This window comes from Pinus tabuliformis, chromosome 1_1 (assembly GCF_031772625.1).
Source record: "Pinus tabuliformis cultivar Carrire ecotype Pingquan chromosome 1_1, CPIR1, whole genome shotgun sequence".
Taxonomy (NCBI): Eukaryota; Viridiplantae; Streptophyta; class Pinopsida; order Pinales; family Pinaceae; genus Pinus; species Pinus tabuliformis.
This window is the reverse complement of record NC_142297.1, coordinates 1238957-1263602: the sequence shown is the minus strand read 5'-3', so window position 1 is coordinate 1263602 and position 24646 is coordinate 1238957. Positions and strand designations below refer to the sequence as shown.

The 24646-nt window shown below is 43.1% G+C and overlaps 1 protein-coding gene across 1 annotated transcript in view; it reads left to right on the top strand.

The window, feature by feature from the left end:
- The window catches only part of LOC149211321 (uncharacterized), an 89516-nt gene that overhangs the window by 43868 nt on the left and 21002 nt on the right, over positions 1-24646 (top strand). The window lies entirely within an intron of this gene.

Genomic DNA, 24646 nt, shown 5'->3' with positions numbered 1-24646 from the left:
CAGTTTCAACGTGGAATTCATGCTCGTTAAAAAATAAACATAAGCTCGAGCAGTGTTTTGGCGCATTCAATCTCTTTAAAAAATGAACCCATTACCGGTAAAATAACCATTGTGTACGTAACCTTATCAGCCATAAAAGGCTTGGTCGTGTTTGCACTGTCACCTCCACTTTTCATTTGGCCGATCGTTTACCTCCATTTGATTGTTTACCCATTTTGAGGAACAACTGCGAAGAGTGATTTCACCTAGCCATCCTTGTGACACTGCCGTGATTGGAAAATTCCAACCTGTACCTGGAATCAGCTGCTAACCCTGTTCATCACTCGTTCCTCAGAAGATGAGTCTTCTTTAAGCTTGTTATAGACAATTTTGTGCCTTATAGCAACAAGCATGAATTGTCAATAATCCAAGGGATCCAAAGTTCCCTAAACATGATGTTCCTACCCCTAGAGGAACAAGGTCAGCAAACCAACAGCTCTCAGATTAGTTCTCCACCTGAAAACACTCAAAAACAAGCAATCCTGAAATCAAAGCAGGTGCTCCACTAGGCTTCTGCGCTGAAACACAACTGCTCCATGGTGTACCTGTGTTGCAAAGCAGGCAGAACAAAGCCCACCTGCGTTGGGCGAGTTTGGACATGTGGCACTGTGAGTCATTGCTTTGGAATCTTCCAAAATGACACTTGGATCAAGTATTTCGCCTTGTGATGAGTCAGAGGCTTTGTTTCTCCAAGTGGAAGCAAGGTTCACCAAGTGGACTCAAGAACTGAAGATCAACTAAAGATTAACTGAAGAGAGAGAGGACACAAGGCAGCTACACATCAGTTGCAAGCTGACTCATCCTTTCTCAATTCATCTATATATTGAGCTCTCTCCTATGAGCTCAGGAGGCTGGAATTTTGTGCAAAGTAATGATATGCTGTTGGTTTCATTCTTGAGTTATTGGGTGATTGTTTGAGAGAGGTGAAGAAGAGCAACTCTTTCTGCTGGGAGGTGTTGCTGGGTTGGAGCCTGCAATGGTTGTAATCCTCTCAGAACCTTTTCTTCTACATTAATAAAAGCTATTGAGGTTCTTCTATGTGCTCTTGTTTCAATTATATATTGTGATGATTGCATGTTTGGTTTACACTAATCCATGAACCAGTTATGATTGCATGCCTCTTGTAGTTTCCTTCTTTGTTGTTTTGCAGGATCTCCTTGTAGCTGGGCGAGCCGAAGGACAAAGAGCTAGGAGCAAGCGGCCGAAGAGAAGAGTTTGGATTCGACATTAAGCGCAAGGCAACGGTTAGTGCTTTCTCCACTCTCTTTTGCTTTCATAAAGAAGTAAACCTTCAGTAGTTTGTCTTACAGTTGTTGCTAAGGAACTTTCACCCTTAGAGTGGGTTAGGGTCATCCGAGTCGGATACTTTTCCCTACAACAAACTGGCAACTCCGCTGGGGAGCGTATCCGTTTGGTTGTGTTTGTAGTATCTTTGCTATTCATTTCCTGAACCAAAGAGTACCGAATCGAAAAGCTTTTGACTATATCAAAAGCGAAGTAGAGGGGCAGCTACTCTGGCTCATTTCTGAGCAAGTTCATGATTTGAAGAGCTGATCTACAAAGATCCTTGTAAGTTCTTAGTGATAGCTTTGCACCTTCTAAATCATCCCTTTGAGTGTGCTTGACTGAATGTCTCTGATTTGAGCAAAAACCGTGCATTTTTGAGAAAATTATGACCCGGAAACTGTGAAAACGCAACTCTCGTTTTCCAGAGCAGGTAGTACACAGGCTACCTGCTTTGCAACGCAGGTCCCGAAGGGGCTACCTGCACTGAGAGCCAGTTTGGCTGTGCAGAGCCTGCGTTGGCCCAAATTTGCTTAGTGCATTTGGGGTTTCCTCCTTTCTCTTGCCTGTTTTCACTTAGATTTGCTGCTAAGTGTCAGTCTTGTACTTGTTTTGAAACCAATATTACTTGCCATCATTCCGCCTCTGTTATATAACGAAATTGTACTTGTTCTTTGTATTTCTTATTCATTTACAATTTCCCATAACGAAAAGTAAACTAGTCATGCTTTTGGCCTCTTAGATCTGAACCTGTGTTAGGCATTTTGCTGGTCTAAAGAGTTAGCTTGCTTGCTGTCCATAGCTGATTAGTAATTTTACTTTCGTTAGTATGGTTTGATTTCATGTATTTCCAGTGATTAAGCAAGTGAATCTTAAGGTGTCTTTTGATTGTTGGACAAACTTGTTTACTTTCGCTTTAAATCGAAATCAAAGTTATATAACCACTTTCTTTTTGTATCCATCCACATTAAGAAAGGGAAAAGAAAATACATGCATTGTGCATTTTTCATTTGACTGTGTGCTTGACGATTTAGGAAAAATTTGCATTTAGTGTGTGCTCTATGATCTGTGCGAAAAGATTTGCCTTTCTTTTCCCTCAGTAGTTAAGGTTTTCAAAGTTGAAAGATTGAAAAGTTTGCTTCTCATCTTAGATTGCATTCAGGAATTTGTTATATACATCTCGTGGTGATCCTTAAAGGCAAACTGTTAAGCAAGATCAACATTAAAATAAACCCAATTTACATAACAACGCTTTGTAACATAACGCAAACATCTAGAGGTCTAGGTAGAGACGTGTTCCGGCGTCGTTAAACATAGTGACTGTCGATCTCTACGAAGGTGGGTGATTCCTCCTGAGAGTCGGTGGCACTAATACGGACTTGTGCTCCCACGTACCGTCGCGTATATATTGGGAGACCCCTAGAGGCAATTATCCTTTATCCATAGGAAGCCGTGTCGGCCGCCCTACTGATCGCGATGCAGTGAACACAGCATTCACAAAGATCGACCACCCGTACCGTAAAACGTATTCTGTGGTTTCGCGAAAGGTTTGGCACACCCTCTGCCTAGATCTCCAGAGCAGTTTCTTTTGGCCCTTTTTCAAACTCTATAACTGAAAAGGTCCAACCGAGCATTTGTCACTTCGGGCTCGTTAATACATCGAAGGCGACTAGAGTCATCTTTAGCTTTTTCTCGACTCTTAAAACATGAAAAAGCAAGTTTGTGTCTAAAAGCGTCGTTAATAAAATTTATTTTAAGCGGAACATAATCACCTATTATTCCCACGTTGATCTTCCAGTTGAAAAGTATGGAGCCCACCAACCAAGGAAGCAACCTTGGAGGAAGTCCAAATCCCTTCTCCTCTTGGGGAGATGTTGGTGCGCCTCATATGGCAACATTGTCACTTCCAGGATTGACAATTGGCCTACTTGTATGGCTCTTTTCAACTAATGTAGTCCAGATCGCCACTAATCCTGAGCAGTCGAATCAACAGTCAGACCAATCTAGAGCTACCCACCAGCCTTCCACTTCTTACAATTCTTCCTCTCATCCTTCATCTTCACGAGGTAGAGCCAGCAAAAGTCAGCCTCCCATGGAGAAGAAGGAAAAGAAGAAGAAAGAAAAGAAGCAGAAGGAGCCTATGGCAAAGGCGACTGGGGGCAAACAAAAGACAGCTGACAAAAACCCACACACTGCACCGACCGGGCCTAAATCGTCATGTGTCATTTGCGAAGGGACCCACTTCCATCGTGATTGTCCTTGTATTCCCCGGATACTAAGGGACTGGTCCCCAAGGTTGCACAATCCGGTAGCATCAACCTCTGGTAGTCATGTTGGTTGCAGTCCGTCAACTAGCGAGAGTGAAGGACGAAGAGGGAGACCAAGATCACCCTGTATGTTGTGTGAAGGCGAGCATGCCATCCACCGATGTCCATTCTTAGATGAGGCAAAGAGAGTTTTGGAAGATCGCCCGGTTTCACCGTTACGACTTCCTCCTGGATACCAAAAACTCGCGCCTAATCCCTCGATAGTTGAAAATCCAGTTGACCCGCTCAAGTGGTCAGCTGAAGTGTCGGTCATTGAGAATGAACCTACTGAATCCAGACCAGACGAAAGTCTAAAGGTCGAAACGGCAGTTGACCCAGTTCTTCCTTCAGAGGTATCATCGTCCAATGACTCCGTCATTGAAGACCCGTCTTCAAATGACACCCTCACTGAAGAGGATAAGGATGACACCGTCCATATTCTTTTCATCAACACAGACTCTGATGAGCATCAGGGCAATGCGCCCACTCCTTTATCGCAGGAAGGAACATCGTCAGAGTCGTATCCGGCCGTATATTCGGTCCCACCACCAAGCAACCTAGTTGTATCCTTTGATTGGAATCAACTAGGCATACCCCGGTTACCAGCCAGTATCCCATTCAGAATCATAGTCCAAATCTACAGAATGGTGATGGCTCGAACTATTATTGATGAAGGGGCATCTGTGAGTATCCTTTCCTCTGTTGCTTGGAAAGCACTGGGTTGCCCGGCGCTTTTACCTGAGATGAGAAATCTATCAGGTTTTGATAAAGGAACCAGTCACCCGTTAGGGATTCTCCCCAATGTTCGGCTTACATTGAAAGGGAAGACAGTTCGCATGAACATCATGGTCGTCCAGGGACCCTTGGCATATAACTTACTCCTTGGACGAGACTATATATATTGCATGGAGGCAATAGTGTCCTCGCTCTTTAGAGTCATGTGTTTTCCGCACGAAGGAAGAATGGTCAAGCTCGTAGACCAACTTTCATTTCCAGGATCACGCATTGCAAATAGTCAAATACCATCCCTTAACGGTTTATTCACTCAAGGAATGCCACCTCCCCCGGTTCTACTTCCCGATGAATGCGAGTAATTCAAGAAGAAAAGAATGGGGACCCAGGGGGCATGCACCCTGGCCTGCCTCGGGCAGAGAAAACCTTAGGTATAAAGTTAATTTCCGCAGAAGAATGGACTAGTCCGTACCCCGTCCGGCAGTGGAAGGGAGGGTTGTTCTAGGATAAAATTCTTTTGTCAAAGTTATGTTGAAGCGAAAAATCGCTCCCTTTGTCTAAAGAAGTGGGCTCTACTAAGGAGGGGGTCTATTTGTGACAGCAAGAAGGCACCATCTTTGAATTTCAAGCCTCACCCATTAAAACAACGGGTTTTAAAGGATAAGTAGGGGCAGTCTTCAAAGAAAGAGAGGAAATTGCTGTAACAAGTGGGCACCATCCTTAGCAACCTAATGATAGACATCGCCGAAAAGAGAGTTAGTTTGTGGCAACAAACAAAAACCATTTTTCGGATAATAAGTAAGAGGGCAGTCTCTAGAAATTATACTTTATACCTGGGGGCATGCAAACCTTTTGGAGTGCAAGCACGGGACGACTATTTATTTTTTAAATTTTTAGGTCCTCCCTTTAAACCTGTAGGTCTAACCCGTTAAACTCGTAGGATTAGCCGTTTCCAGCTTGCATAAAGAAAGGATGAAGGGCAAAAGTTAAAACCTGCCAAATTGGAGTAATTAGTGAGGTATCGCTCCTTAAATAAGATTACCGCACCTAAAGCATTCCTTGTATTAAGACTGGTATGAATCGAGCAGTTTTAGCTATGTTCATGCTCGTTAAAAAATAAACGCAAGAATCGAGCAGTTTTAGCTATGTTCATGCTCGTTAAAAAATAAACGCAAGAATCGAGCAGTTTTTGTGTGAAGCTCATGCTCGTTAAAAAATAAACACAAGTCGTGAGCAATCTTTCCCTAACAGTTCAAGCTCACCCAGAAAAAATGAACCGGTAAACAACCTCGAGAAATGTAACCTTTGAAAGCCATATTAAAAACCTTGGTCGTGTTTATATGCCATCACCTCCATCCGTTCATTTGGCCAATCGTTCACCTCCATATGTGTGTTTACCCATTTTGAGGAACAGCTGCGAAGAGTGATTTCACTTAGCCATCCTTGTGACACTGCCGTGATTGGAGAATTCCAACCTGTACCTGGAATCTGCTGCTAGCCCTGTTCATCACTCGTTCCTCAAAAGACGAGTCTTCTTTGAGCTCTTTTCACTGACTCGTAAAATATGAAAAGTTTGCCGAGTTTTGGCCTTCCAGCTCGTTAAACGACCGAAAGCTATCCCTCCTCTAGATTTTAATCTTTTTGGACCTGAGGGATTATTGCACAAAAAGATCGAGCGCTTGTTTTGTTCGGCTCGTTAAAGAAATCGAAAATTCATCCCTTCTGTATTGTTTTATACTTTTTCGGACTTAAGGGATTAGAAGACGAAAAAGGAATTATGGAGTTTACTTTTCGTACCTTTTCAGACTCTCTAAAAGTGAAAAGGACCGAGTTTTCTTTGTCGTTAGACTCGTTAAAATGATTAAGTAGCGACAAACTTGTCTTTAGACGAGAACGAGTTTCCCTATCGCTAGGCTCGTTAAAACATAGCGATGGGCTTGCCCGAAGGGCAGGTTATAGAACAAGCATATGTTATCCTCCTCAAGCTTGACAAAAATAAAGAGGTACTGGTCAGCAATGACTGGGGAAAAATTGGGAGAACCTCACAGCATTAATGGTAGCAAGTCACTCTTGAACATGACACTTTGTCCTCCGTACCGCATCGGGTTGGGTTGTTTCATTCACCGGTCACAGAATCATGGTCCTCGCCACACCATCCACAATTGGGGTAATGCTACCAATCCATCACATCAGTGTCGTTATATGTTCAAGAGATGTGGTTCTGTAAAGAGTCAACCGTGTTCCACCCACTGCCATACATTATCCTTCATCCACTTCATGACCGCCACCCTGAATCATACATCACAGTTTGTTTTCACCTCATCACAATCACTAGCTCCGTTCCGTGTCACTGATGTGGGATTCATTAAGGCCCTCCTTTGACGGATCGCTCCTTGTCGACATCAGCTCATTATCCAAGGAGTTGATCTAGGAACACCCCCCTCAGTACTTTGAAGCTTGCATGCCTCAATGGCAAGTTTCTCACTTCCGGCGACAGGTATACATCAATGACCTTCGACCAGAAGATTTTGCATGGTGGTCGACGCCAAGTCCTTTATTCCCACCATGCAGATTGTACTGCCGTACCTTGAGGGTCATCATCCTTATCGGTGATTCCTCTCGCGCTTGTTAACGGTTTACATCATTGACCGGTAATCAAGCGATGTCTTTCATGTTCGACTTCAAGAAATTCTCACATGGATCGACTTGTACATCGAGTGAAGATCGGAAGAGATTGAAGACCCCGGATCTAGTTTCATCCATCCGGGCTGCGATATATATTCAGGGCATAAAGACATTTGATATGTACATCATTGCAGCAGATGATCACCCTTTTCGAAAGATGATAAATTCGGCAGAGAATTATCAGTCTACAATCAGAAAAGGATGATAAATTCGGCAGAGAATTATCAGTCTACAATCAGACGATCGTCTGTTCTATGTACCAAAATGTATTTATAAAGCTGAGCATGGGAATGCCCGCCTCAGCTAGATCATGAAAAATGTATGAAAAATAATGTATTGTATTGTATCTTATTACAGGACACTTCTCAGCAGATTGAATGAACTTCGGATCCTCTCAATAAAGCATTTCACCCGATAAACGACCTCATACTTTAGGGGGCATCTGTTATAGACAATTTTGTGCCTTACAGCAACAAGCATGAATTGTCAATAATCCAAGGGATCCAAAGTTCCCTAAACATGATGTTCCTACCCCTAGAGGAACAAGGTCAGCAAACAACAGCTCTCAGATCAGTTCTCCACCTGAAAACACTCAAAAACAAGCAATCCTGAAATCAAAGCAGGTGCTCCACTAGGCTTCTGCGCTGAAACACAACTGCTCCATGGTGTACCTGCATTGCAAAGCAGGCAGAACAAAGCCCACCTGCGTTGGGCGAGTTTGGACACGTGGCACTGTGAGTCATTGCTTTGGAATCTTCCAAAATGACACTTGGATCAGGTATTTCGCCTTGTGATGAGTCAGAGGCTTTGTTTCTCCAAGTGGAAGCAAGGTTCACCAAGTGGACTCAAGAACTGAAGATCAACTAAAGATTAACTGAAGAGAGAGAGGACACAAGGCAGCTACACATCAGTTGCAAGCTGACTCATCCTTTCTCAATTCATCTATATATTGAGCTCTCTCCTATGAGCTCAGGAGGCTGGAATTTTGTGCAAAGTAATGATATGTTGTTGGTTTCATTCTTGAGTTATTGGGTGATTGTTTGAGAGAGGTGAAGAAGAGCAATTCTTTCTGCTGGGAGGTGTTGCTGGGTTGGAGCCTGCAATGGTTGTAATCCTCTCAGAACCTTTTCTTCTACATTAATAAAAGCTATTGAGGTTCTTCTATGTGCTCTTGTTTCAATTATATATTGTGATGATTGCATGTTTGGTTTACACTAATCCATGAACCAGTTATGATTGCATGCCTCTTGTAGTTTCCTTCTTTGTTGTTTTGCAGGATCTCATTGTAGCTGGGCGAGCCGAAGGACAAAGAGCTAGGAGCAAGCGGCCGAAGAGATGAGTTTGGATTCGACATTAAGCGCAAGGCAACGGTTAGTGCTTTCTCCACTCTCTTTTGCTTTCATAAAGAAGTAAACCTTCAGTAGTTTGTCTTACAGTTGTTGCTAAGGAACTGTCACCCTTAGAGTGGGTTAGGGTCATCCGAGTCGGATACTTTTCCCTACAACAAAGCTCTTTTCAACTGACTCGTAAAATATGAAAAGATTGTCAAGTTTTGGCCTTCTAGCTCGTTAAAGCGACCGGAAGTTCTATCCCTCCTCTAGATTTTAATATTTTTGGACTTGAGGGATTATTGCACAAAAAGATCGAGCGCTTGTTTTGTTCGGCTCGTTAAAACTATCGAACACTCATCCCTTCTGTATTGTTTTATACTTTTTCGGACTTAAGGGATTAGATGACGAAAAAGGACTTTTGGAGATAACTTTACGTACCTTTTCAGACTCTCTAAAAATGAAAAGGACCGAGTTATCCTTGTCGTTAGACTCGTTAAACCACTAAATAGCGACAAACTTGTCTTTAGACGAGAACGAGTTTCACTATCGCTAGACTCGTTAAAACATAGCGATGGGCTTGCCCGAAGGGCAGGTTATAGAACAAGCATATGTTATCCTCCTCAAGCTTGACAACAATAAAGAGGTACTGGTCAGCAATGACTGGGGAAAAATTGGAGAAAAATCGAGAAAACTTTGATGGTAGCAGGTCGCTCTTGAACATGACACTTTTACTCCGTACCACAATCGGGTTGGGTTGTCTCATTCACTGGTCACATCACCATGGTCTCGCCATACCATCCATATTTGGGGTAATGCTACCGATCCATCGCATCAGTGTCGCCATATGTTCAAGCGAAGTCGTTCAGAAAGAGTCAACTGGGTCCCATCCACTGCCATACATTATCCTTCATCCATTCATGACCGCCACCCTGAATCATATGTCACAGATCGTTTTCACCTCCATTAAAATCATTAGCTCCATTCCGTGTCACTGATGTGGGATTCATCAAGGCCCTCCTTTGACGGATCGCTTCTTGTCGACATCAGCTCATTATCCAGGAAGTTGATCTAGGAACAACCCCTTCAGTACTTTGAAGCTTGCATAACTCAATGGCAAGTTTATCACTTCCGGCGACAGGTATACATCAATGACCTTCGACCAGAAGATTTTGCGTGGTGTTCGACGCCAAGTCCTTTATTCACACCACGTGAATTGTACTGCAGTACCTTGAGGGTCATTATCATTATTGGTGATTCCTCTCGCGCTTGTTAACGGTTTACATCATTGACCTGTAATCAAGCGATGTCTTTCCATGTTCGACTTCAGCGCAATTCTCACATGGATCGACTTGTACTTAGAGTGAAGATCGAATGAGTTTGAAGACCCCGGATCTAGTTTCATCCATCCGGGCTGCGATATATATTCAGGAAAAATAAAGACATTTGACATGTACATCATTGCAGCAGATGATCATCCTACTCAAAGGATGATAATTTTGCCAAAATTATCAGTCTACCATCAGACGATTGTCTGTTCTATGTAAAAAAATGAATTTATAAAGCTGAGCATGGGAATGCCCGCCTCAGCTAGATTATGAAAGCAGTATGAATCATAATGTATTGTATTGTATCTTATTACAGGTCTCCTCCCAGCAAATGGATGAACTTCGGACCCTCCTGGATAAAGCATTTCACCCGATAAACGGCCTCATACTTTAGGGGGCAACTGTTATAGACATTTTTGTGCCTTACAGCATTGAGCATGAAATGTCCATAATCTAAGGGATCCAAAGTCCCTAAACATGTTGTTCCTACCCCTAGAGGAACAAGGCCAACTAACCACAGCAATTCACAGAAGTTCTCCACCTGAAACCACTCAAAAACAAGTCAATTCAGGATCATGTCAACTGCTCCACTGAGCATCTGTGTTGAATGTCAACTGCTACACTGGCTACCTGCGTTGAATGTCAACTCCAACACTAGCTACCTGCGCTGAGCGAGTTTGGACAAGGGGCAGGCTCATTCCTCAATGTGTCAATGCTCAGGAAGCTTCCAAAATGACACTTGCCTCAGGGAATTCGACTGGTGATGAGTAAGAGGTTCCAAATCTCCAAGTGGAAGCAAGAACCTCCAAGTGGACTCAAGAATTGAGAGAGGGAGAGGACACCAGTCAGATCTCAAGCTGACTCATCCTCTATCCAAAATAACTATATATAGATCTCTCCTCCATGAGATCTAGAGGCTGGAATTTTGTTATTGCAAAGAATTGTTGTTGGTTTGAGACTGGAAACATTGGGTGCTTAATGCTTTGAAGGGAGCTGAAGAAGGAATTCCATTCTGCTGGGAAGGAGATGCTGGATTGGAGCCCTCTGGGTTGTATCTCTTCCTGAACCCTGTTATCAATCAATAAAGCTATCTTGGTTTTCTCCTATATACTGGTGTATTTGTATGATTGCATTAGTGTATTTGATTTACTTCTAATCCTGAATCATTTGTGAATATGAATATCTGCCTTTGTGTTGTGTTCTTCTCTTGTCGCAAGTAGTTGTTCTCTTGTCACAGGTAGCTGTTCTCTTGTGATCTCGTGGGAATCAAGTAGTTGTTCTCTTGAGCAAGCGAGGAGGCAAGTAGCTGTGAACACCCAAAGAGAAGAGGATCTAGATCGGGGGACAAACAGAAGACAATGGTAAGTCTATCGATCTCCCCTCTTTCACATTTCATCAAGGAAGAAACCATAATAGCTGTATCTGTTTTTTGCTAAGGCACTGTCACACCTTAGGTGGATAGGATCGTCCTGCATAGGCATTTTTCCCCACAACAAATTGGCGACTCCGCTGGGGAGATTGCTTTAGTCATTTTATTTGTGTTTACATCATTGTTTGTTTCATAGACTCAACAGCAACAATCGAACTGCTTCTGCAAAGTAGACTGTTGCTGCCTTGATCCTTCACTAGATTTTGTCTATGATCTGAACAATGGACTCACAAATGACTTGATGATCCTTTGTGATAAGTCTTTAGTACCCTCTCAAAGCTTCCCTCTGATTATACCTTGCTTGTGTTTCTGATTTGGCCTGAAACAGTTTATTTTTGAGCATTTTGTGACCCAGAACTCAGGGGAAATGAGAGTTTCTCCTTCAGCGCAGACACTGTGAAGGCAGTTTGCATTTCAACGCAGGTCCCGTGAAGGCTACCTGCGCTGAATGTCAAACCCACAGTGTTGGACTTGCGCTGAACCAGTTTAGCCTTGTGCAGCTGGGGTTCTCTGCTGTCTGTTGCCCTGTTTTGATCTCTGTTTTTTGCAGCCTTTAACCAGCATAGGTACCAGTATGATAACTCCTTTTTTTTGCTTAGATTCTGCCTCCTTTTGTACAAAAAGACTGTGAGTGTTTTTATGTGTTTTTACGTCATTTACAGTTTTCCTTTGCATGAGTAAAATAATCATCCTGTAGCCCTTGATTCAGATCTGATTGACTGTGATCTTAGGAGAGAGTTCATTGGCTGTTTACAGTTGATTATCATTTGCTTTTGCTTATTGGTTTGAGTTTGTCTCTTTTAAGTGTCGAAACAAGTATTCATTTCGAAAGTCACAAAGTGATTGTAATCTCTTCTACCCTTGTTGTTTTCGAAAAAGTAAACTTGTTTGTATCTGTCATTTAAAAGCAAATTCAAAGTTGCACAAAAAGCTTTCTTTGTAGGCATCTATACTAAGAAAGTGGAAAACAAACACCTGCATTGTGCATTTGCATTTTGATAAGTTTGCATGATTGATTTAGGAAAGAGTGCATTAGAGTGTGCTGATTGCTCTTTGAGAAAAGATAGTGTCTTTCTTTTCCCTTAGTAGCTAGGATTTTCAAAGTTGAAAAGATAATAAAGCTTGCTTATCATCTTAGACTGCATTTAGGAATTGTACCATACATCTCGTGGTGATCCTGAAAGGCAAACTTCTAAAAATATCAACTTAAAATAAACTGAATGAACCTAACAACGCTTTGCAACATAACGCACAACATAGAGGCCTAGGCTAGAGACGTGTTCCGACGTCGTTAAGCCTAGTGACTGTCGATCTCGTGGAAGGTGGGTGATTCCTCCTGAGGGATGATAGCACTAGTATAGATTGTGCTCCCACGTACCGTCGCGTATATATTGGGAGACCCCTATAGGCATATATCCTTTATCCTTATGAAGCCGTGTCGGCCGCCCTACTGATCGCAATGTAGTGAACACAGCATTCACGAAGATCGACCGCCCGTACCTTAAAAAGTATTCTGCGGTTTTGCGAAAAGTTTGGCACACCCTCTGCCTAGATCTCCAGAGCAGTTTCTTTTGGCCTTTTTCAGACTCTATAACAGAAAAAGTCCATCCGAGCATTTGTCACTTCGGGCTCGTTAAAACATCGAAGGAGACTAGAGTCATCTTTAGCTTTTTCTCGACTCTTTAAAAGTGAAAAAGCAAGTTGTGTCTAAAGCGTCGTTAACAATTTATTTTAAATGGAACAATCACCCTTTATTCCCGCGTTGATCTTTAGGTTGAAAAGATGGAGCACACCAACCAAGGAATTCCTTTTGGTGGAAATCCTAGTCCCTTCTCCTCTTGGGGAGATGTTGGTGCGCCCCACATGGCCACATTGTCGCTTCCAGGACTGACAATTGGCCTACCAGTCTGGCTCTTTTCAACCAATGTCGTTTAGAGTACCACCATGCCTGAACAGTCGAGTCAACAGTTAGATCAGACAAGAGTTGCCTCCCAGCCTTCCACTTCATCTTCCTCCCCTCCTTCCTCTTCGCTTGATGGAACTGGTCGAACAAAAAACCGGGTTCCTAAGGAGAAGAAGGAGAAGAAGAAGGAAGAAAAGAAGAAGAAGGAGCCTAAGGCGACTGGGGGCAAACAAGTGTCATCTAACAAAAATCCACACACAACACTCATAAGGCCTAAATCCCCATGCGTCATATGCAAGGGAGACCACTTCCATAGAGATTGTCCCTGTATCCCCCGGATACTAAGGGACTGGTCCCCCCGTTTGCACAATTCGGTAGCATCGACCTCTGATAGCCATGTTGACTGCTCACCATTAACTAGTGGGAGTGAAGCCCCAGGACAAAGCGGGAAAGCTAAATTTCCCTGCAGACTGTGTGAAGGTGATCATGCCATCCACCGTTGTCCCTTCTTAGACGAGGCAAAAAGAGTTCTGGAAGATCGCCCGATTTCACGAGCGCATCTCCATCCTGGATATCAAAGACTCCTGCCAAGTCCCTCACTAGTTGAAAACTCGGCTGACCCGCCCAGGTGGTCAGCCGAAGCACCTGTCATTGAAGATGAACCGTCTGAATCCATACCTGACGAAATTCTAAAGGTTGAAACTACAGTTGACCCGGTTTTGCCTTCAGAGGATCTATCTTCGAATGACACCATCACAGAGGAGAATAAAGACGACACCGTCCAGATTCTCTTCATCAGCACTGACTCTGATGATCAAGGGGGCAATGCCACCATTCCTTTATCATAGGAAGGAAGTTCATCAGAGCGCTATCCGTAAATATTCTTGGTCCCACCACCAAGCAACCTGGTTGTGTCCTTCGACTGGAACCAACTAGGCAGACCCCGCTTGCCAGCTAGCATACCATTCAGAATTATTGTCCAAATATACAAAATGGTAATGGCTGGCACAGTTATTGATGAAGGGGCATCTGTGAGTATCCTTTCCTCTATTGCTTGGAAAGCGCTTGGTTCGCCTGCGCTTTTGCCTGAAATGAGAAATCTATCAGGCTTTGATAAAGGAACCAGTCGACCTTTAGGGATCCTCCCCAATGTGCCCATAACATTGAGAGGGAAGACCATTCAAATGAACGTGATGGTCGTTCAAGAACCCTTGGATTACAACCTACTCCTTGGACGCGACTATATATATTGCATGGGAGCCATCGTCTCATCACTCTTAAGAGTAATGTGTTTTTCGCATGAAGGAAGAATGGTCAAGCTCGTGGACCAACTTTCATTCCCCGGATCACGCATGGCAAATAGTCATATACTATCCCTAAATGGTCTATTCGCGCAAGAAGTGTCTCAACCCACGGTCCGTCCTCCTTATGAGCGCGAGTAATCCGGGAGGATATGACTGGAACCTAGGGGGCATGCGTCCTGGCCTGCTTCAGCAGGGAAACTTTGGGTATAGGGTAGGTTTCCGCGGGAGAATATGACTAGTCCGTACCCCGTCCGTAGAGGAAGAGGCGTTGTTCTAGAATAGGATTCTTTTGTCAAAGTTATGTGAGTCGGCGGGCGTCATCGCTCACCGATGGTAGACATCGCCGAAGAAGTGTTTTATTCGTAGCCGCGAATGAAACAATCTTTGGGTAACCTGAAAGAGGTAAGCCTCTCTCGTTAAAACAAATGTTTTGACGGAAAAGAAGTAGAGGTAACCTTGAAACTCTGTCTTATGCCTGGGGGCATGCAAACCTTTTGGAGTGTAAGCAAGGGTCGACTATTTATTTTTTAAATTTTTAGGACCTCTAACCCTTTAAACTCGTAGGATTAGTCGTTTCCGAACTTGCATAACGAAAGGATCCGGGGCAAAGCTTACGTGAGATGAAGCTCCATAAAAAATAGCATCTCCAATGAGACACTCTTATCATATGACTGGTATAAACGAGCAGTTTTAGCATAACGTTCATGCTCCTTAAAAAATAAACGCAAGATCCGAGCAGTTTTAACGCGGAATTCATGCTCGTTAAAAAATAAACATAAGCTCGAGCAGTGTTTTGGCGCATTCAATCTCTTTAAAAAATGAACCCATTACCGGTAAAATAACCATTGTGTACGTAACCTTATCAGCCATAAAAGCCTTGGTCGTGTTTGCACCGTCACCTCCACTTTTCATTTGGCCGATCGTTTACCTCCATTTGATTGTTTACCCATTTTGAGGAACAGCCGCGAAGAGTGATTTCACTTAGCCATCCTTGTGACACTGCCGTGATTGGAAAATTCCAACCTGTACCTGGAATCAGCTGCTAACCCTGTTCATCACTCGTTCCTCAGAAGATGAGTCTTCTTTAAGCTCTTTTCAACTGACTCGTAAAATATGAAAAGATTGCCGAGTTTTGGCCTTCTAGCTCGTTAAAGCGACCGGAAGTTCTATCCCTCCTCTAGATTTTAATATTTTTGGACCTGAGGGATTATTGCACAAAAAGATCGAGCGCTTGTTTTGTTCGGCTCGTTAAAACTATCGAAAACTCATCCCTTCTGTATTGTTTTATACTTTTTCGGACTTAAGGGATTAGATGACGAAAAAGGACTTTTGTAGTTAACTTTACGTACCTTTTCAGACTCTCTAAAAATGAAAAGGACCGAGTTATCCTTGTCGTTAGACTCGTTAAACCACTAAATAGTGACAAACTTGTCTTTAGACGAGAACGAGTTTCACTATCGCTAGACTCGTTAAAACATAGCGATGGGCTTGCCCGAAGGGCAAGTTATAGAACAAGCATATGTTATCCTCCTCAAGCTTGACAACAATAAAGAGGTACTGGTCAGCAATGACTGGGGAAAAATTGGGAGAAAATCGAGAAAACTTTGATGGTAGCAGGTCGCTCTTGAACATGACACTTTTACTTCGTACCACAATCGGGTTGGGTTGTCTCATTCACCGGTCACATCACCATGGTCTCGCCATACCATCCATATTTGGGGTAATGCTACAGATCCATCGCATCAGTGTCGCCATATGTTCAAGGGAAGTCGTTCAGAAAGAGTCAACCGGGTCCCATCCACTGCCATACATTATCCTTCATCCATTCATGACCGCCACCCTGAATCATATGTCACAGATCGTTTTCACCTCCATTAAAATCATTAGCTCCATTCCGTGTCACTGATGTGGGATTCATCAAGGCCCTCCTTTGACGGATCGCTTCTTGTCGACATCAGCTCATTATCCAGGAAGTTGATCTAGGAACAACCCCTTCAGTACTTTGAAGCTTGCATGCCTCAATGGCAAGTTTCTCACTTCCGGCGACAGGTATACATCAATGACCTTCGACCAGAAGATTTTGCGTGGTGTTCGACGCCAAGTCCTTTATTCACACCACGTGAATTGTACTGCAGTACCTTGAGGGTCATTATCATTATCGGTGATTCCTCTCGTGCTTGTTAACGGTTTACATCATTGACCGGTAATCAAGCGATGTCTTTCCATGTTCGACTTCAGCGCAATTATCACATGGATCGACTTGTGCTTAGAGTGAAGATCGAATGAGTTTGAAGACCCCGGATCTAGTTTCATCCATCCGGGCTGCGATATATATTCAGGAAAAATAAAGACATTTGACATGTACATCATTGCAGCAGATGATCATCCTACTCAAAGGATGATAATTTTGCCAAAATTATCTGTCTACCATCAGACGATCGTCTGTTCTATGTACAAAAATGAATTTATAAAGCTGAGCATGGGAATGCCCGCCTCAGCTAGATCATGAAAGCAGTATGAATCATAATGTTTTGTATTGTATCTTATTACAGGTCTCCTCCCAGCAAATGGATGAACTTTGGACCCTCCTGGATAAAGCATTTCACCCGATAAACAGCCTCATACTTTAGGGGGCAACTGTTATAGAAATTTTTGTGCCTTACAGCATTGAGCATGAAATGTCCATAATCTAAGGGATCCAAAGTCCCTAAACATGTTGTTCCTACCCCTAGAGGAACAAGGCCAACTAACCACAGCAATTCACAGAAGTTCTCCACCTGAAACCACTCAAAAACAAGTCAATTCAGGATCATGTCAACTGCTCCACTGAGCATCTACGCTGAATGTCAACTGCTACACTAGCTACCTGCATTGAATGTCAACTCCAACACTAGCTACCTGCGCTGAGCGAGTTTGGACAAGTGGCAGGCTCATTCCTCAATGTGTCAATGCTCAGGAAGCTTCCAAAATGACACTTGCCTCAGGGAATTCGACTGGTGATGAGTAAGAGGTTCCAAATCTCCAAGTGGAAGCAAGAACCTCCAAGTGGACTCAAGAACTGAGAGAGGGAGAGGACACTAGTCAGTTCTCAAGCTGACTCATCCTCTCTCCAAAATAACTATATATAGATCTCTCCTCCATGAGATCTAGAGGCTGGAATTTTGTTATTGCGAAGAATTGTTGTTGGTTTGAGACTGGAAACATTGGGTGCTTAATGCTTTGAAGGGAGCTGAAGAAGGAATTCCATTCTGCTGGGAAGGAGATGCTGGTTTGGAGCCCTCTGGGTTGTATCTCTTCCTGAACCCTGTTATCAATCAATAAAGCTATCTTGGTTTTCTCCTATATACTGGTGTATTTGTATGATTGCATTAGTGTATTTGATTTACTTCTAATCCTGAATCATTTGTGAATATGAATATCTGGCTTTGTTTTGTGTTCTTCTCTTGTCGCAAGTAGCTGTTCTCTTGTCACAGGTAGCTGTTCTCTTGTGATCTCGTGGGAATCAAGTAGCTGTTCTCTTGAGCAAGCGAGGAGGCAAGTAGCTGTGAACACCCAAAGAGAAGAGGATCTAGATCGGGGGACAAACAGAAGACAACGGTAAGTCTATCTATCTCCCCTCTTTCACATTTCATAAAGGAAGAAACCAGAATAGCTGTATCTGTTTGTTGCTAAGGCACTGTCACACCTTAGGTGGATAGGATCGTCTTGCATAGGCATTTTTCCCCACAACAAACTGGCGACTCCGCTGGGGAGATTGCTTTAGTCATTTTATTTGTGTTTACATCATTGTTTGTTTCATAGACTCAACAACAACAATCGAACTGCTTCTGCAAAGTAGACTGTTGCTGCCTTGATCCTTCACTGGATTTTGTCTATGATATGAACAATGGACTCACAAATGACTTGATGATCCTTTGTGATAAGTCTTTAGTACCCTCTCAAAGCTTCCCTCTGATTATACCTTGCTTGTGTTTCTGATTTGGCCTGAAACAGTTTATTTTTGAGCATTTTGTGACCCAGAACTCAGGGGAAATGAGAGTTTCTCCTTCAGCGCAGACACTGTGAAGGCAATTTGCATTTCAACGCAGGTCCCGTGAAGGATACCTGCGCTGAATGTCAAACCCACAGTGTTGGACTTGCGCTGAACCAGTTTAGCCTTGTGCAACTGGGGTTCTCTGCTGTCTGTTGCCCTGTTTTGATCTCTGTTTTTTGCAGCCTTTAACCAGCATAGGTACCAGTATGATAACTCATTTTCTTTGCTTAGATTCCGCCTCCTTTTGTACAAAAAGACTATGAGTATTTTTATGTGTTTTTACGTCATTTACAGTTTTCCTTTGCATGAGTAAAATAATCATCCTGTAGCCCTTGATTCAGATCTGATTGACTGTGATCTTAGGAGAGAGTTCATTGGCTGTTTACAGTTGATTATCATTTGCTTTTGCTTATTGGTTTGAGTTTGTCTCTTTTAAGTGTCGAAACAAGTATTCATTTCGAAAGTCACAAAGTGATTGTAATCTCTTCTACCCTTGTTGTTTTCGAAAAAGTAAACTTGTTTGTATCTGTCATTTAGAAGAAAATTCAAAGTTATACAAAAAGCTTTCTTTGTAGGCATCTATACTAAGAAAGTGGAAAACAAACACCTGCATTGTGCATTTGCATTTTGATAAGTTTGCATGAGTGATTTAGGAAAGAGTGCATTAAGAGTGTGCTGATTGCTCTTTGAGAAAAGATAGTGTCTTTCTTTTCCCTTAGTAGCTAGGATTTTCAAAGTTGAAAAGATAATAAAGCTTTCTTATCATCTTAGACTGCATTTAGGAATTGTACCATACATCTCGTGGTGATCCTGAAAGGCAAACTTGTAAAAATATCAACTTAAAATAAACTGAATGAACCTAACAACGCTTTGCAACATAACGCGCAACATAGAGGTCTAGGCTAGAGACGTGTTCCGGCGTCGTTAAGCCTAGTGACTGTCGATCTCGTAGAAGGTGGGTGATTCCTCCTGAGGGATGATAGCGCTAGTATAGATTGTGATCCCACGTACCGTCGCGTATATATTGGGAGACCCCTATAGGCATATATCCTTTATCCTTATGAAGCCGTGTCGGCCGCCCTACTGATCGCAATGCAATGAACACAACATTCACGAAGATCGACCGCCCGTACCTTAAAAAGTATTATGCGGTTTTTGCGAAAAGTTTGGCACACCCTCTGCCTAGATCTCCAGAGCAGTTTCTTTTGGCATTTTTCAGACTCTATAACAGAAAAAGTCCATCCGAGCATTTGTCACTTCGGGCTCGTTAAAACATCGAAGGAGACTAGAGTCATCTTTAGCTTTTTCTCGACTCTTTAAAAGTGAAAAAGCAAGTTGTGTCTAAAGCGTCATTAACAATTTATTTTAAATGGAAAAATCACCCTTTATTCCCGCGTTGATCTTTAGGTTGAAAAGATGGAGCACACCAACCAAGGAATTCGTCTTTGTGGAAATCCTAGTCCCTTCTCCTCTTGGGGAGATGTTGGTGCGCCCCACATGGCCACATTGTCGCTTCCAGGACTGACAATTGGCCTACCAGTCTGGCTCTTTTCAACCAATGTTGTTCAGAACACCACCATTCCTGAACAGTCGAGTCAACAGTTAGATCAGACAAGAGTTGCCTCCCAGCCTTCCACTTCATCTTCCTCCCCTCCTTCCTCTTCGCTTGACGGAACTGGTCGAACAAAAAACCGGGTTCCTAAGGAGAAGAAGGAGAAGAAGAAGGAAGAAAAGAAGAAGAAGGAGCCTAAGGCGACTGGGGGAAAACAAGTGTCATCTAACAAAAATCCACACACAACACTCGTAAGGCCTAAATCCCCATGCGTCATATGCAAGGGAGACCACTTCCATAGAGATTGTCCTTGTATCCCCCGGATACTAAGGGACTGGTCCCCCCGTTTGCACAATTCGGTAGCATCGACCTCTGATAGCCATGTCGAATGCTCACCATCAACTAGTGGGAGTGAAGCCCCAGGACAAAGCAGGAAAGCTAAATTTCCCTGCAGACTGTGTGAAGGTGATCATGCCATCCACCGTTGTCCCTTCTTAGACGAGGCAAAAAGAGTTCTGGAAGATCGCTCGATTTCACGAGTGCATCTCCCTCCTGGATATCAAAGACTCCTGCCAAGTCCCTCACTAGTTGAAAACCCGGCTGACCCACCCAGGTGGTCAGCCGAAGCACCTGTCATTGAAGATGAACCGTCTGAATCCATACCTGACGAAAGTCTAAACGTTGAAACGACAGTTGACCCGGTTTTGCCTTCAGAGGATCTATCTTCGAATGACACCATCACAGAGGAGAATAAAGACGACACCATCCAGATTCTCTTCATCAGCATTGACTCTGATGATCAAGGGGGCAATGCCACCATTCCTTTATCACAGGAAGGAAGTTCATCAGAGCGCTATCCGGCCGTATACTCGGTCCCGCCACCAAGCAACCTGGTTGTGTCCTTCGACTGGAACCAACTAGGCAGACCCCGCTTGCCAGCTAGCATACCATTCAGAATTATTGTCCAAATATACAAAATGGTAATGGCTGGCACAGTTATTGATGAAGGGGCATCTGTGAGTATCCTTTCCTCTATTGCTTGGAAAGCGCTTGGTTCGCTTGCGCTTTTGCCTGAAATGAGAAATCTATCAGGCTTTGATAAAGGAACCAGTCGACCTTTAGGTATCCTCCCCAATGTGCCCATAACATTGAGAGGGAAGACCATTCAAATGAACGTGATGGTCGTTCAAGAACCCTTGGATTACAAACTACTCCTTGGACGAGACTATATATATTGCATGGGAGCCATCGTCTCATCACTCTTTAGAGTAATGTGTTTTCTGCATGAAGGAAGAATGGTCAAGCTCGTGGACAACCTTTCATTCCCCGGATCACGCATGGCAAATAGTCATATACCATCCCTAAATGGTCTATTCACGCAAGAAGTGTCTCAACCCACGGTCCGTCCTCCTTATGAGCACGAGTAATCCGGGAGGATATGACTGGAACCCAGGGGGCATGCGTCCTGGCCTACTTCGGCAGGGAAACTTTGGGTATAGGTTAGGTTTCCGCGGGAGAATATGACTAGTCCGTAGCCCGTCCGTAGAGGAAGAGGCGTTGTTCTAGAATAGGATTCTTTTGTCAAAGTTATGTGAGTCGGCGGGCGTCATCGCTCACCGATGGTAGACATCGCCGAAGAAGTGTTTTATTCGTAGCCGCGAACGAAACAATCTTTGGGTAACCTGAAAGAGGTAAGCCTCTCTCGTTAAAACAAATGTTTTGACGGAAAAGAAGTAGAGGTAACCTTGAAACTCTGTCTTATGCTTGGGGGCATGCAAACCTTTTGGAGTGTAAGCAAGGGTCGACTATTTATTTTTTAAATTTTTAGGACCTCTAACCCTTTAAACTCGTAGGATTAGTTGTTTCCGAACTTGCATAACGAAAGGATCCGGGGCAAAGCTTACGTGAGATGAAGCTCCATAAAAAATAGCATCTCGAATGAGACACTCTTATCATATGACTGGTATAAACGAGCAGTTTTAGCATAACGTTCATGCTCGTTAAAAAATAAACGCAAGATCCGAGCAGTTTTAATGCGGAATTCATTCTCGTTAAAAAATAAACATAAGCTCGAGCAATGTTTTGGCGCATTCAAGCTCTTTAAAAAATGAACCCATTACCGGTAAAATAACCATTGTGTACGTAACCTTATCAGCCATAAAAGCCTTGGTCGTGTTTGCACCGTCACCTCCACTTTTCATTTGGCCGATCGTTTACCTCCATTTGATTTTTTACCCATTTTGAGAAACAGCCGCGAAGAGTGATTTCACTTAGCCATCCTTGTGACACTGCCGTGATTGGAAAATTCCAACCTGTACCTGGAATCAGCTGCTAACCCTGTTCATCACTCGTTCCTCAGAAGACGAGTCTTCTTTAAGCTCTTTTCAACTGACTCGTAAAATATGAAAAGATTGCCGAGTTTTGGCCTTCTAGCTCGTTAAAGCGACCGGAAGTTCTATCCCTCCTCTAGATTTTAATATTTTTGGACCTGAGGGATTATTGCACAAAAAGATCGAGCGCTTGTTTTGTTCGGCTCGTTAAAACTATCGAAAACTCATCCCTTCTGTATTGTTTTATACTTTTTCGGACTTAAGGGATTAGATGATGAAAAAGGACTTTTGGAGTTAACTTTACGTACCTTTTTAGACTCTCTAAAAATGAAAAGGACCGAGTTATCCTTGTCGTTAGACTCGTTAAACCACTAAATAGCGACAAACTTGTCTTTAGACGAGAACGAGTTTCACTATCGCTAGACTCGTTAAAACATAGCGATGGGCTTGCCCGAAGGGCAGGTTATAGAACAAGCATATGTTATCCTCCTCAAGCTTGACAAAAATAAAGAGGTACTGGTCAGCAATGACTGGGGAAAAATTGGGAGAAAATCGAGAAAACTTTGATGGTAGCAGGTCGCTCTTGAACATGACACTTTTACTCCATACCACAATCGGGTTGGGTTGTCTCATTCACCGGTCACATCACCATGGTCTCGCCATACCATCCATATTTGGGGTAATGCTACCGATCCATCACATCAGTGTCGCCATATGTTCAAGGGAAGTCGTTCAGAAAGAGTCAACCGGGTCCCATCCACTGCCATACATTATCCTTCATCCATTCATGACCGCCACCCTGAATCATATGTCACAGATCGTTTTCACCTCCATTAAAATCATTAGCTCCATTGCGTGTCACTGATGTGGGATTCATCAAGGCCCTCCTTTGACGGATCGCTTCTTGTCGACATCAGCTCATTATCCAGGAAGTTGATCTAGGAACAACCCCTTCAGTACTTTGAAGCTTGCATGCCTCAATGGCAAGTTTCTCACTTCCGGCGACAGGTATACATCAATGAACTTCGACCAGAAGATTTTGCGTGGTGTTCGACGCCAAGTCCTTTATTCACACCACGTGAATTGTACTGTAGTACCTTGAGGGTCATTATCATTATCGGTGATTCCTCTCGCGCTTGTTAACGGTTTACATCATTGACCTGTAATCAAGCGATGTCTTTCCATGTTCGACTTCAGTGCAATTCTCACATGGATCGACTTGTACTTAGAGTCAAGATCGAACGAGTTTGAAGACCCCGGATCTAGTTTCATCCATTCGGGCTGCGATATATATTCAGGAAAAATAAAGACATTTGACATGTACATCATTGCAGCAGATGATCATCGTACTCAAAGGATGATAATTTCGCCAAAATTATCAGCCTACCATCAGACGATCGTCTGTTCTATGTACAAAAATGAATTTATAAAGCTGAGCATGGGAATGCCCGCCTCAGCTAGATCATGAAAACAGTATGAATCATAATGTATTGTATTGTATCTTATTGCAGGTCTCCTCCCAGCAAATGGATGAACTTCGGACCCTCCTGGATAAATCATTTCACCCGATAAACGGCCTCATACTTTAGGGGGCAACTGTTATAGACATTTTTGTGCCTTACAGCATTGAGCATGAAATGTCCATAATCTAAGGGATCCAAAGTCCCTAAACATGTTGTTCCTACCCCTAGAGGAACAAGGCCAACTAACCACAACAATTCACAGAAGTTCTCCACCTGAAACCACTCAAAAACAAGTCAATTCAGGATCATGTCAACAGCTCCACTGAGCATCTTCGCTGAATGTCAACTGCTACACTGGATACCTGCGTTGAATGTCAACTCCAACACTAGTTACCTGCGCTGAGCGAGTTTGGACAAGTGGTAGGCTCATTCCTCAATGTGTCAATGGTCAGGAAGCTTCCAAAATGACACTTGCCTCAGGGAATTCGACTGGTGATGAGTAAGAGGTTCCAAATCTCCAAGTGGAAGCAAGAACCTCCAAGTGGACTCAAGAACTGAGAGAGGGAGAGGACACTAGTCAGATCTCAAGCTGACTCATCCTCTCTCCAAAATAACTATATATAGATCTCTCCTCCATGAGATCTAGAGGCTGGAATTTTGTTATTGCAAAGAATTGTTGTTGGTTTGAGACTGGAAACATTGGGTGCTTAATGATTTGAAGGGAGCTGAAGAAGGAATTCCATTCTGCTGGGAAGGAGATGCTGGATTGGAGCCCTCTGGGTTGTATCTCTTCCTGAACCCTGTTATCAATCAATAAAGCTATCTTGGTTTTCTCCTATATACTGGTGTATTTGTATGATTGCATTAGTGTATTTGATTTACTTCTAATCCTGAATCATTTGTGAATATGAATATCTGCCTTTGTGTTGT